Source organism: Leishmania braziliensis, chromosome 33 (assembly GCF_000002845.2).
Source record: "Leishmania braziliensis MHOM/BR/75/M2904 complete genome, chromosome 33".
Taxonomy (NCBI): domain Eukaryota; phylum Euglenozoa; class Kinetoplastea; order Trypanosomatida; family Trypanosomatidae; genus Leishmania; species Leishmania braziliensis.
In genome coordinates, this window is record NC_009325.2 from 1,249,996 (window position 1) to 1,262,306 (window position 12,311).

Below are 12,311 nucleotides of genomic sequence, written 5' to 3' on the forward strand. Positions count from 1 at the left end.
CCGCGTTTAGGCTTCCCTTTCTGGGCACCCGCATGCGAACGCACGCCTAGTGCGAGTACAGCGAAACACTAGTAAGCACTCTACTGGTTTCTCTGCCTTTGCCTCACTTGCTGAACGGTGTCGCGTACGGTGCCCCCTCCCCCGCGCTTTTCTGCCTTACCACTCTCCAAACCGCGCGGCCACCCCCCTGTCGCCGCTGGCTCCACATCTTTCTGTATGTTTACTCCTCTCTATCATGTTCCCTCGCCACCCACCCACCCCTCCCCCGCTGCTTTCCTTCACCCGGGCCCTTCCTTGCAAGCGCCGCCGGCTCTCCTTGTCGCACAATATTTTTAGGCGAGTAATGCCGGGTGGGTCGTATAAGCCGCCGCTGCCCTTATTTTTCCCACTTCTCCTGCAGTGGCATTTTCTTTCTGGCATCTCATGTTGACGTGTATTTACGGTTGGGGTTCACCGCCACATGCGCAGCTTCCGACAACGCCGTGCCTCTGCACCTAGAGAATACAAGTGCTTGTTTCTCTAACTAACGGTTTGACGGGATTATCACGGGCACCGCAGCATGGCTGGCAAGCCATCCATCCACTTCCATCCTGACAGTCTGTCGGACAGCGTTGCCTATCATTGCACTTGACGTGAGCTCCAACGATGCATTCAGTCGAAGCGACGCCTTTGGCAAAAACTGTTCCATTTTTGCTGGCTGCGTGTGCGGCAGCGTTCTAGAGCTTTTAGCCGCTCTCTGCCTTTCTCCTGCTGCTGAATCCTAGGAAGAGAGCGAGGGGCGTTGCGGTACCTCTCGACTACATCCCCAGTCCGCCGGCACCAGGGTGAGCATCGCTGGTCTCAGATACGCAGCCGCTGCTTGGATACCCTTGGACGCGCGCTCCTGCGGGAAATGGCGCTCACAGCGAGGAGGTGCGGTACTGGCGCGCAGGCGACAGCCTCTAGAACTCTAGCAAGGGCAATGCGCGACGTTGGTCCATCGCTCCGTCCTCCCATGCAACTCCTTCGACTGCCGAGGGCCCCCCTTCCTCACAAGCGCACCACCGCCGACTTTTGCTAAGGCCACTGCGTACTCCGCCTCAGCGCGGACGTTGGGAGAGCGTGTGGCTGGGAAAATCGCAAAGTTTGCACGCTTCAAGAATTGGATTCAGAAGCTGGCCACTCTGCCGTTTGCTTTCTGTGAATCATCTATTTCTCCTTACTTTGTGCTCAACTCCATGCAGTCCGATGGTTGCTGTTGCCGCCTTCATGCTTCTCTCTGCGGGCTGCTTCTTGAAGGAGCGCATCAGCAAATGTTTTTCTCCTTTACAATCATCCTTTTGGGGGGGGGGGGGCTTTTTTTGGCCTCGCTTTCCCGTACGGAGTTTCGATGGGGTTTGCGTGTTTGTCATCTCCTCCTCACTCCCTTCACTTCTCCTCCTCTCGTTCCCTGCTGTAGACGTTTGCTTGACTGCCTCCTGCTGCGCGTGCCTTACCTCAGAAGCAGAAAACAGAGAATGTAAAGTCCTAAAAAACGATCCGCTGCCCCCCCCCCCCTCACGCGTACGCCCTTTCTTCACGTATGCTCCTCCCTATGCCCTCTTTGCACATTCGTAGTTTTTTTTTCTGCGTTCCTCGCCTCCCCGTCCCCCCCCCCCCCCCACGAACTGAGGTCGCTCTATTCTGGGCTTCTTATGGCGGCGGGCGGGCTGTGCCACCTCCTCTGCTCTACCCTCTCTCGTGTTCTCCTAACGTTTGTGCGTATATGTGAGACCACTGAGAAGCACGAAGAGCCGAAACGCTGCGCAATTTTTTGCACAGGAAGACTAACCCAAAGGCATAACAAACAGCGTATGCGACCTGCGGTGTGCATGTGGCTCGCATTCACAGTTACAGCGGCCCTTCACCCTGCCTAGGAAGGCGGGACTTTGAGGAGCAGGCGCATCCCCACGGCTTGTGTGCCTTCCGCCTCTCCTCACCCCGGCTTGTTTGTGCGTGTGCACTGTTTCACTGGGTAGGCGCTCCCAGTACGATGAAGACATCCACAAAAGTCTTGGGCTTAACATGTGGCAAACACCTTCCTACACTTTTCCACGTCCCGAATCCCTTGTGCGGTTTTCGCATTTTCTTCCCCGTTCACTGCGAGCACCAGGTAGCGCCGCCGCTTTTTTTTTTTGGATGTCGCCTGCGCCTCGCTCCCCTCCCCTACTTCTCTTAGCTCGTTGTCAAGAAATCGCTGCGCTTTTTTCACTGTCTCACGGCGCCACACATGCGCACCTCAGCTTACCTCGGACTCTACTCTTTTCCCTTTTCACGTGGGCGTTCTTTTTATACGTTGTGCTCCTCTGCGGTTTCCCGTAGTCTGGAGGTTTGCTTGAACGGGCGACATGAAGGCGCTGCATCAGCTTCGCGTCAGATCCTCTGGTCACTTGAGCAAGGCGCCAGCAAAGCGCAAATCACGGCGTGACACTGTGCCGCCTTGTCACTGCCTGGGTTGTGATGTAATGCTCCCCTATTCATCTGTCTCCCTGGGGCGCTCGACGAATACATTGCGAAAGTGAATCGCGAGGCGTTTGAGGCCAAGTCGTCTAGGCGCGCGTCGTCAAGGAGAGAAAAGCGGAGTGGACTCCCTGGCAAGAGAAAGAATCGGCAAGACAGACGTGCTGGCCGAGGACGATTCGATACCGTTGAATGCCTCCCCACCGGAGCATCACCAGTGTCGATTTCCAACTCGTTCATGGACAGCCTGGGCTACCAAGCCTGCCGCACCACCACCATCCCAGCAGCAGCGCCAAATCCGGCAAAGAGCATCCCTGACAGCAAGTCTAACTCGGGAGAAACCTCCTCACTCCACCTCCCACACCTCAACGACAGAAAATCCCGTCTTCGCTCTTCCTCCCCTCCAAAGCCACTGAGGAACTGGCGGACGTCTTCGCGGGTATTGCCAACTACTGCGCCACCTGCAGTGGCGATGACGGCGACGGTGGCGAGGGGCATGATATATCGATCCGCTACGACTCCTACCCCATGGAGCGGTGCAGTGGTGCGGTCAGTAAGACAGGCGCGAGAGCTTTTTCGTGCGTGCAATGACTACGACGGACTCCGATGAAGGTGAGGAGGACGAGTGCGGGACGCTCTTGGGCGAACGCAGACTGCCAGCCGTGATGAGAACGGGCGACAGCAGTCTTGGCGTAGGCGGTGGTGGTGCATCGCGCCACGTTAGGTCCTGCGGTGATGCAGAGAATGGCCGAGCTGACACGCGAGACAATTCAGCTGCGTGCGGAGGTGGCGCGACTGCGACAAGAGCAGCAGCGCGTGCTGCAACCGCAGGCACAAATGTCCCTGCAGAGTTTGTCGAGCATCTTTCGGGCAAGACCTTCGGCAATGTCTCCCACCCTCACCATGCAGACTCGAAAATGTCCAGCGCATTCTCGAGCAACTTGGTGCTGTCTGTTCGAGGAGGGCCCAGCGGTGATACGCGTGGATCGAGAAGAGGAGGGAGACACGGACACTCAAATGATCGGAGTCGGGAAATCGACTCGAGCACCCGATGGCGGGCACTTCTCAAGTCCACTGCGCATCACGTCGTCGGCGACCACCGTCGCATGTTTGAATGAGAGCGCATGCCGCTGTCTGTGTGTGGCTCTCTCTCTGATTGACTCTAGTGCGCTGCCCCTTCTTGTGTTGGTATGCACGTTTGTTCTTCTCTTGTCCTCTCCCTTACACTTCCTTCGCTGTTGCTTGTCTGCAAAGCGGTGAGACGTGCCCCCCCCCCCCCTCGTGCATTCGTCTGTGTGCGCCACATGACGCCAGTGTACAGAACTTTCCCCTTGATGACTCGTGTTGTGCGCTTTCCTCTTTTCCTTCGAGCGCGGTTAGCCACCACTCAGGTCCCTTCGTGTTCACTTCATGCAAAGAGAGGCAACGCAGCTGCTTTGCTGTTGTGCCGTGGCGACGTGTTGCGCCACTGGCACGAGCGCGTGCGCTCTTACCATTCGCGCAATCGCCACTCGAGCACAAAAGAATAGCCGATTGGTCTGACTCGGGGGACGTCACTGCAAACGGTGCCCCTCTCTCGTCCTCGTGGGCGAGGGGGGGACGGGATGTGGCACTTCACCAGTTTTCTGAGACCCTCTAGTCAGCGGCAGTGTCGTCGATCGCGCTCCTGGTGGCTGCACTGCTGCCTCACACGCGCAGAAAAGCGCTCGTGTAGGGACACCCCGCCGGTGAGCATGACCTGGAGCAAGCTCAGGTCGGTACCCTCGTCGCCATGCTCTGCTCTGCCTGTGCCCGAGAACTCTTCACATGCTTCCCCTTTACGGTCGTGTTTCCCCGCGTGATGAACGAATGGTGCGCTTTAAATCGAGATGTGCCTCTCTCCCTCCCCCTCCCCGTCCTCTACTCCCTGCTACGCCTCGCCTAGAACTGATTGCGAAGAGCATTCAAAGAGAGCGTACCTCCTGCTGTCCCTTCCCTTAGTGATCGTGAGCTTTTTTGTGCACTCCTACCTCTACACTGCCTAGCCAAGCCCCCATTCCTCGTACCAATGGTCTTGATCATTTGGCCCTACACCTTAACTGGCCAGTTGCTCTTTGGGATCCTATTCACGCTGTTCTGTGCGGTTGGCATCGCCGTTGGCATCTTTTTCTACTGCATGTGGCGCAAAGAACAGACGAAGCGACAGCAGCAAATGATGAATGCACAGGCTTTGCAGGCTGAAAACATGCAGTACAATCAGTATCCACAGCCGCCAGAGAATGCTGACTATTATGGGAATCCACCAGTGACACACGGCACGGTGCTCGTATGCGAAGGAGGGCCCACCAATTCTCCCTACCAGGGTAATGGGCAACAGCCATATCGCGGATGAGCACCGAATGGCGCCGCTTGACGTCCCCTTCAGCGATCACCCCCACCGTATTCAGGAGTAATGGTAGAGCAACAGCAACAGACAGAGAGTACGAGACGTGGGAAACCTTTGTAAACAAAGATAGTATAGCAGTCCGCGCTGCACTGTCGAAGTCTCCTCAGCCTTTCCAAACCACACTGTTTTGTCGCGCCTTGTAATACCTGCACTGCTGTCTAACTTCCTTCTGCATCTTGCCGCATTTATCTATCAGTCTGTAGTGGTGATGCTGATGGGTGACATTGCTCATGTGCTTATCACCTTAAGTGTGCGCAATGCTTTAGTTACCTCTCTTTGTTGTGCTGCGACACACGCCCCCCTTTTCCCACAAGGCCCGGGTGTGTTGCGTATATCTACAAGCTGAAGGCGCCGGGTCGCTTCCTACCTGTCTCTCTTCCTGTGACTCCTATAAACGCTGTGCTCACTTGAGTACCAGCCCAGCTCCTCCCAGCGTTTAATTCTAATTTTCGCTTGCTTGCTTTCTGGTGCTCCTTCCGTTTTCTCACAACTTGCTTCTTTTCTGCCCGTTCCCCCCCCCCCCCCCGTACCCTATTTTTCCTTTTCTACTCGCGCTCTGCGCGCCAGTATTTTCATCTTGCTTGTGTGCTGTGATGTCGGCTGCTCACGCTTTACCTCCCGCTGATGATGCAAGCCGGCGCACCGCGGTGTCAGGGCCCAGCGCCCGTCCCGTGGGCACGCCGAGGGACTGCGGCACCCCCCTCCCCTCGGGCACGGTGGCGGACGCTTGGCGGCGGCGGGCCGGCCTGGGCTGGCGCGCGCCAGGTCACTGCGAATGGTGCCAACGCGTCGGCGCGTATGCCGGTGCACCCGCTGCTTTTCTGCGTTTGTGGCGTCGCGGTGATGTTGCGCGTGGTCCTGCAGCTGGCCTGCGCTGCGTGCGGTAGAATTTCCACGGAGCTGAAGGTTGCCAGGCGGTGGTGCTCAGCCCGGTTCCGTGGCGCAACAGATATAGGTAAGGTGCGACTACATGCGTATATTTGCTGACTTGCCCGTTGTGCAGTGACACGTTGAAAAGGAACCATTTCGCTCACTAGCAACGGTGCCTCGAAGCGGCTGTTTGCATTTTTTTTTTTTTTAGAAGTCCCCCCCCGAGTGACCTTATGGTCCCTTCTTTTTCCTTAATTCCAGTTCATCTTCCCACAAGCCCCGCTTGCGCGTTCCTTTCTCACCCACCCCACAAAAGGAGACTAACGGGATCAGACGGCTCGGCATTCTCGTCGGTATGCAAACATAGCATGTACGCATATCTTCCTGCAAATGAAAAGGCGCCTTCTTTGCCTGCTGCAGTGGCCTCCGCGAAAGCATGCGACTCACTTTCCGAGTCTTTGAGGGAGGGGGCGTGGATTTTCCAATGGCACCAACGAAACCCTTCCCCCTTTTCACCCCCTTCCAGAAAAATTTGCGGGACATGCGCCCATACGCGACCCGCCTGATCCTCCACAGCGCTGCGGCTGCGCGCTGGCTGGCGGTGCAGGGCGGCACGGGTGCGCTCGGGGTCCATGGCGCGGGGCGCCACGACTGTGCCCCTGGGGAAAGAGCCACCACCCGCACGACCCCCCCCCCACGCCCCAGCCTCCGCGAGCAGCGCAGAAGCACCACCCCAGAACGCCCACACCCGAGGCAAAATCAAAACAGCCAAACCCCAAGCCACCCACCCAACGACGCGGCCCCCGCGCCACCCCAGCACCGGCCATTGACCCCCACACGGAATCCCCGGGACCGAGGTTGTGTTTGCCGGATGCTCATTTTTTCGCCGCATGCACCGTGAATACCTTCCGTGTGTATTCGCGAGCTCTCAATATATGAGGCTCATGTGGCAATGCTGTTGTGAGTGCTGATCTTTCCAAAAAGACCGTGTACTTAGCACAACAGTAGCCAATACAGAGCGCAGGGCCGTATTTCGATCGCGAAGTGAAAGTAAATTTCATTCCTTTTGAAACTCTATTACTTGATGGTTGCACGTATACAGTGTAAGAAGTAGGGCGCACACTCCTACATTAATTCTCGTTCCTCGCCGGTAGGACACAAAAGCTACACAGGTGCGCTCAGATTTAAAAAATGGAACATTTACTAAACGAGAGTGACTATGTGCTTTTCCATGAGAATATGGTGATACTATGGGAGCTGCAAAGCAAGCTGCATTTTACTAGACATACGAGTGCACAAGAAAATCGCTTTTTCCTTGAAGATGAGTAAGTGTTGCAAGGCGCCACCCTAACTGACGTGAAATGAAACCTTCAAATTTGATACTATTGCATCAATCCAATGTATATAATGCTCTTGGATTGCATCATTGAGCATTAGAACTGCGGCAAGCTCTTGATAGCGATTTCGCAGTATTCTGGAGTGACTGGAAGTGTATATCTTTTGCGCTTTCTTCGCTATGTGTGTCGCATCTCAGTCCGCGCTTTGCTTAACTAGAATCACGCTGATTATTTTTATTATTCTCGTCTTTTACTCCGATACAGCTGTACACGGTATATCCAAGATCTATTTTGAGTCTATGAGGTAAGCACCGCAAGGCCGGGATCACCACCTTCTCCAACCCTGAAATGAATGAGAAACATGTTACGTATATCAATGTTTTAGTTGCATGCTCAATGTTGGGTTCCCTGGCGGAAAAAACGTCCGAGTCCGTATCACGATGAAGTGTCGACTGTCTGGTACCATCTGAATGATTCCCGCAAGAGGGAAAGCGTAGTGGCGCTTGCTTTGCCCCACAATTTATCTAACCTCTGTCGGAATATCATCAATATTGTTGCACAATTCACAAAAATCAAGCAGCGCCAAAGTTTTTTCTTCTGATAACTGGCCACACTGTATCGCCGTACGGGAAATTGAGACGTTTAACACGGTCCGACTGACCGAAGCTCCAGATAGCCAGTATTATTTTCGTAAAACGCACTTTTGTTCTCGCGTCGTGAGAGAAAGTCTTCTTATTAAGTATTCTTTCGCTTGCCCAAGAATGAATGGAGGCTCTGAAAGGAGCAACAACTCCCTTTTGCAGTCAGCACACGTGAGTGCGTCGACGGTGTGCCTAACCAGCAGAGACAAAAAGGGAAAAAAAAAAGCTCTACAGAGAAGTGCGAGAGAGATGTTGGATGCTATTTGCTTGTTTGCCCAGTCGCCCTCTCAGTATTGTGCTGGTTTGTCTCTAACTTGTAAGAGCAGTGCTACCTTTTTTACTATGGTTGGCAGCTTTCACTTCATCATACAACACTTAGTCTTTTTTCATATATGCTATGTTGATGTTTTTCTCAGCGATCCAGCTCTGTCAGTGTACTCAGCTCACTTGATTTCAAAGCTACGGAACATTTTCTTGAGCTTTAGCATCATATAGTACTAGCACACGTGAAACTACAAGTGTACTAGTGAGTAACGCGCTCGTTTTCTGGGGTGGTGAGAGGCTGGCTAAAGAAATGGTGCCCGCGGCGGTCACGTGTCTCGTGGATCCGCAGTAGTAATAGGGCTACTCACCTACACAAATTAGCGTTACTGAGGCAACTTAACGCTATTCAACGCAGACATTTTCCCTTTTGCTGGCAAGCAGTGATTATGCATGCGTGATATACAGCGAGTACGAGCACGTATTCACTGTCCTTTCTATTAGAGTCTTTTGCGAAGGACAGTTTTCCTCCTCTCTCCTCTCACAGGGTGCTTTTGAGTGCTTCACCAAAAAGTACGGCTGAGTGTTCAATAATCTGGCGCTAATCACTTCTATAGCTTACTCACGAAACTGAGCTGCAACACCCAGTCAATTTACCGCAAAACAAGTATGTTGGCTGAGACTCCTTCAAATTAGGACATCTGCATATAAAGCAGAAGAAGCCTAACATTGGCTATTAACGAACATGGAACCATTTCTCAAACATAAAAAAGGAGATGTATCATTGCTTTGACAGATTCTGTTTCTGGTGGAATGTTTTTTTTTTCGTTTGCCCTACCCTATTCTGCTATGGGACGAACTTATTGCAAGGGTAAGGTCTTTGTTGTTGGTACTTGCAAAAAAAAAAAAATCAGCTCCTCTTTTCAGGGCCACCAACGCATTTTCTTGTCTCTACAAGGTGGATGCTCCAGCGCTAAAACTTGAAGATCTGATTACGTGACACACCTCAGCATGGTATGAGGATCCAGTGCCCCGCTGTGTGGGGAGGCCAAGCAGCCCATCTCTCTGCCGATGCCGAGCCACTTCTGGTGGTGACAAGAACAAGTGTCTACGATGTGAGGGGGTCAGAGCGATGTATCGCTGCTGGTGTCTGTGGTGAGGTGCTGGACGGCGCTGCGTCAGAGCGAGCTACGACAATGAGGACGTCTGTGCCATCTATGTGATGGGCAAGGTGTCAGCGTGACTCGAGTGCATCTCATCCGACCTTCGCCACCCACTGGTGTGGGGAGCCTGAGCCACCGCGTGCGGTGCACCATGTGGCGACCTGCGAGGTGGGCGAGTTGAGTTTGAGGCGGAGGCCGTGCTCCGATGGCTGGATCAGTATTGGTCTACCACGCGTCTACCGCTGCTTTGCACTACGCGACAGGCCTGTGAGGGTGTGTGTGGTGGAGTTGAGTTGAACTAATGCTCTATGGGGAGTGAGCACATTGAAGAAACTGGAGACTTATGTGAGATTTGTGGGAATGGAATGATTGTGTGTGTGGTTGTTGAGTTTTCGGAGCGGCGGGTGGTGGGAACCTGAAGGTACCCTTTTACCCTACGCAAATGCTATTACGTACGTATCTGCTGTGCGTGGATGTGGAGGGCTGTTTTGTATCTATGGTGATTATCTGAGTATGTACAGAAGTAGTACTCATTTATTTTCCCACTTCGTTTTGTTGGATATTTGAAGCTTCTTTTTACTCCTCACTCTTCGCGGCCTTTTTTTTTCGTTATGTTCCTCTTTTGCGTAGATATGTTTGATTGTTTGTTGATCTACTTTACTTTTATTCTCCTGCGGATGTTCTCGGGGACTTATTCCTGTATTCATACAAAAGGAAGCTACCTCTTTTCCGTTTTTCTTGGCGACTGTGTTTTGTGTTTGCAGCTTTTTTATTCGGCCGTGTGCGCGCGTGTATGTGTGCCAGCTAGATCTCACTCGAATCATTTTACTGATTGCTCTCTACCTTTTTTTCCCATCGCGACGTCGTTTATCTTTCTTTATTTGGTGTATGTAGATGCAGGCATGGGTGTCTGCTCCCCTGTTTTTTTTCCTTTTTTTTTTGTTGTGGTGTTTTTCTTGAGTACCTCCTGCTCTTATCGAGGAAAAATCAGAGAGTGTATGTGTGCGCATATGCTGATCTGTGGCAGCTAATTGTGATGGCAGAATCGATGTAAGATGCAAAAGAACCATAGCAACTGACCCAGTGTGCAGTGGACACAAAAAGAGTGCAAAGGAAGAGCCATTGGCGTGCAAACCCTTGTGACCATACAAACATACTTCTACGTGTACATACCACAGGAGAGGTGCCTGGTCCATGCTTTCGCTCGCTAGTGGCGGTACGTCAGTATGACAAGAGTGCGCTGTGACGTCGAATTGATGCCGCTCGTACCACCATCTCATATTCCCCTTACTGCTGTTTCCCTTTTCTCCCTTATCACATCAAGACTTCCGTGAAGTTCAAGGAGTGGTTGGGGCGACTCCATGGCATATGGGTGACAAAGGACATGATGGTGCGCGTCACAGCCTCTTTTCTGTGGTCTGCAGCGTGGACCGAAAACCTGTTCCCTCGATGCGCATGCACTAAGATTCTCGCTTCTCTCTCCTGAGTGTCTACGCCCCTGCGTGTATCTCTTGCATTTATTGGTGTCTTTTCCATGCTCATGCCCTCTCTCTACCTTCTCTTGTTCTTCGTGACTTATTCCTTTTCTCACCTCTCTTGGACGTGGTCAATTCATACATCACAACGCACCGTCGTACGGGCGAACAAAATGGGTGCCCTCATGACTGAAGTGTGCCCCGTCGACATAGTTATCACTCAAGCACACCCAAATAGTCGTCCCCCCTTCACCTGGCAACACACACACCCAAGTAAACATCGATCCTCCTCCCTCTTTCCACCCATCATCTCTTTTCCACAGTTGCGTACTCGGCCGATCAGCCCGCTGAGAGTGCAAGAGTGTCTGCTAGCACAAAACCACCCTGTACAGCAACCGGAAGGGGAGTTTCAAGGAATTAGCACATAACGAAGAGCAGGACGCATTCTCAGCGATAGGGGAGAGGCGCGCGTGTGCCTCTGATCTCCCCCTCCCATATTCTCCCTACTTCGCACGCTGCCACTCCTTTGACAAAGTGTGAGACGCGTGCCCATCCGTCAACAACCTTTAACCTCCCTCTTTACTTTCACACGCAGAGACATACATATCGTGTGTACCGTCTTGATTGTACTCAAGCAGAAAACCGCAGTGGTTCTCCTTTAGTGTTTTTTTTGGTTTTATCCAATTCTCCACATCGTAAAGGAAAGCTAAAACGAAGGGAAGCGGAAAAGCAGACGAGACGCACCCCTCACACATCCTGATACAGAAAAGAAAAGTAGAAGGTGTACAAGAAGCGGTGGTGTGGTAGAGGTTGTCTATTGTTTTTTCCCTCTTCATCTTTTTCTTCATTGGCTTCTTTTTCCCTTTTTTGATGCGTGCGTTTCTCTGTGTGCACTTTTCGACTTTTCGTTGTATCTCGCCCTTGGCGGTAACACTGAACACGTCACTTGGCACCTCACCCTCCCTTTTCTCTTTTCTTCAAAAGGGTGGAGGAAGTTCTTGTTCCTCTTCGCCCACTTTTTCTGTATTCATTCGTTGCGTGCGTGTGTTTTTTTCTCAGTCTGTTCTCTTTGCCCTTGGCGCTTGGGCTCTGTCTCTTCCCTTTTCCTCTCTTATTTATTTTTCCGTGTGTACAATTATCTTTTCCTCGCTATTTGAATTCTTTATCTATTTTTTCCCTTGCCGTACGCTTGTCCGTGTGTTTATGTATATTGTGAGCGGTCTGTTGTCTATTGTCTCCGTCTGCCTGCTAGTGCTGGTTCTTTTGTTTTACCTCTTTCAAGCGGCTTTCTGCTACTTGGTGATTTCTCGCACGCTCGTCATCTCTCTTGTGTTTCTCGTCTTTTTTTTCTTCCCTTTATACCTCTTAAGCTTTCTTCGTCTTCCGCCTGATTCAGCTTTTCGCACCCTCTTCCCTTTCTCCCGATCTTGCCTTCACTGACATTTGTGCACAGACTTGCTCTCACTTTCTTTGTTTTGTTTTCTTTTTGTTTTTACTCCTGTAAGCTACCTTAGCCCACTACCGCTTCTCTTTTCCTCCTTTTCCACGAGTCCACCTTTTTTTTTTTGACTTCGCAGCAGCAGCAGCAGCAGCAGCAACAGAAGCCACTTTTTTTTACCTGTGTTGTTCGCAGCTTACATCTTTGGACGTGTGCACGCCTC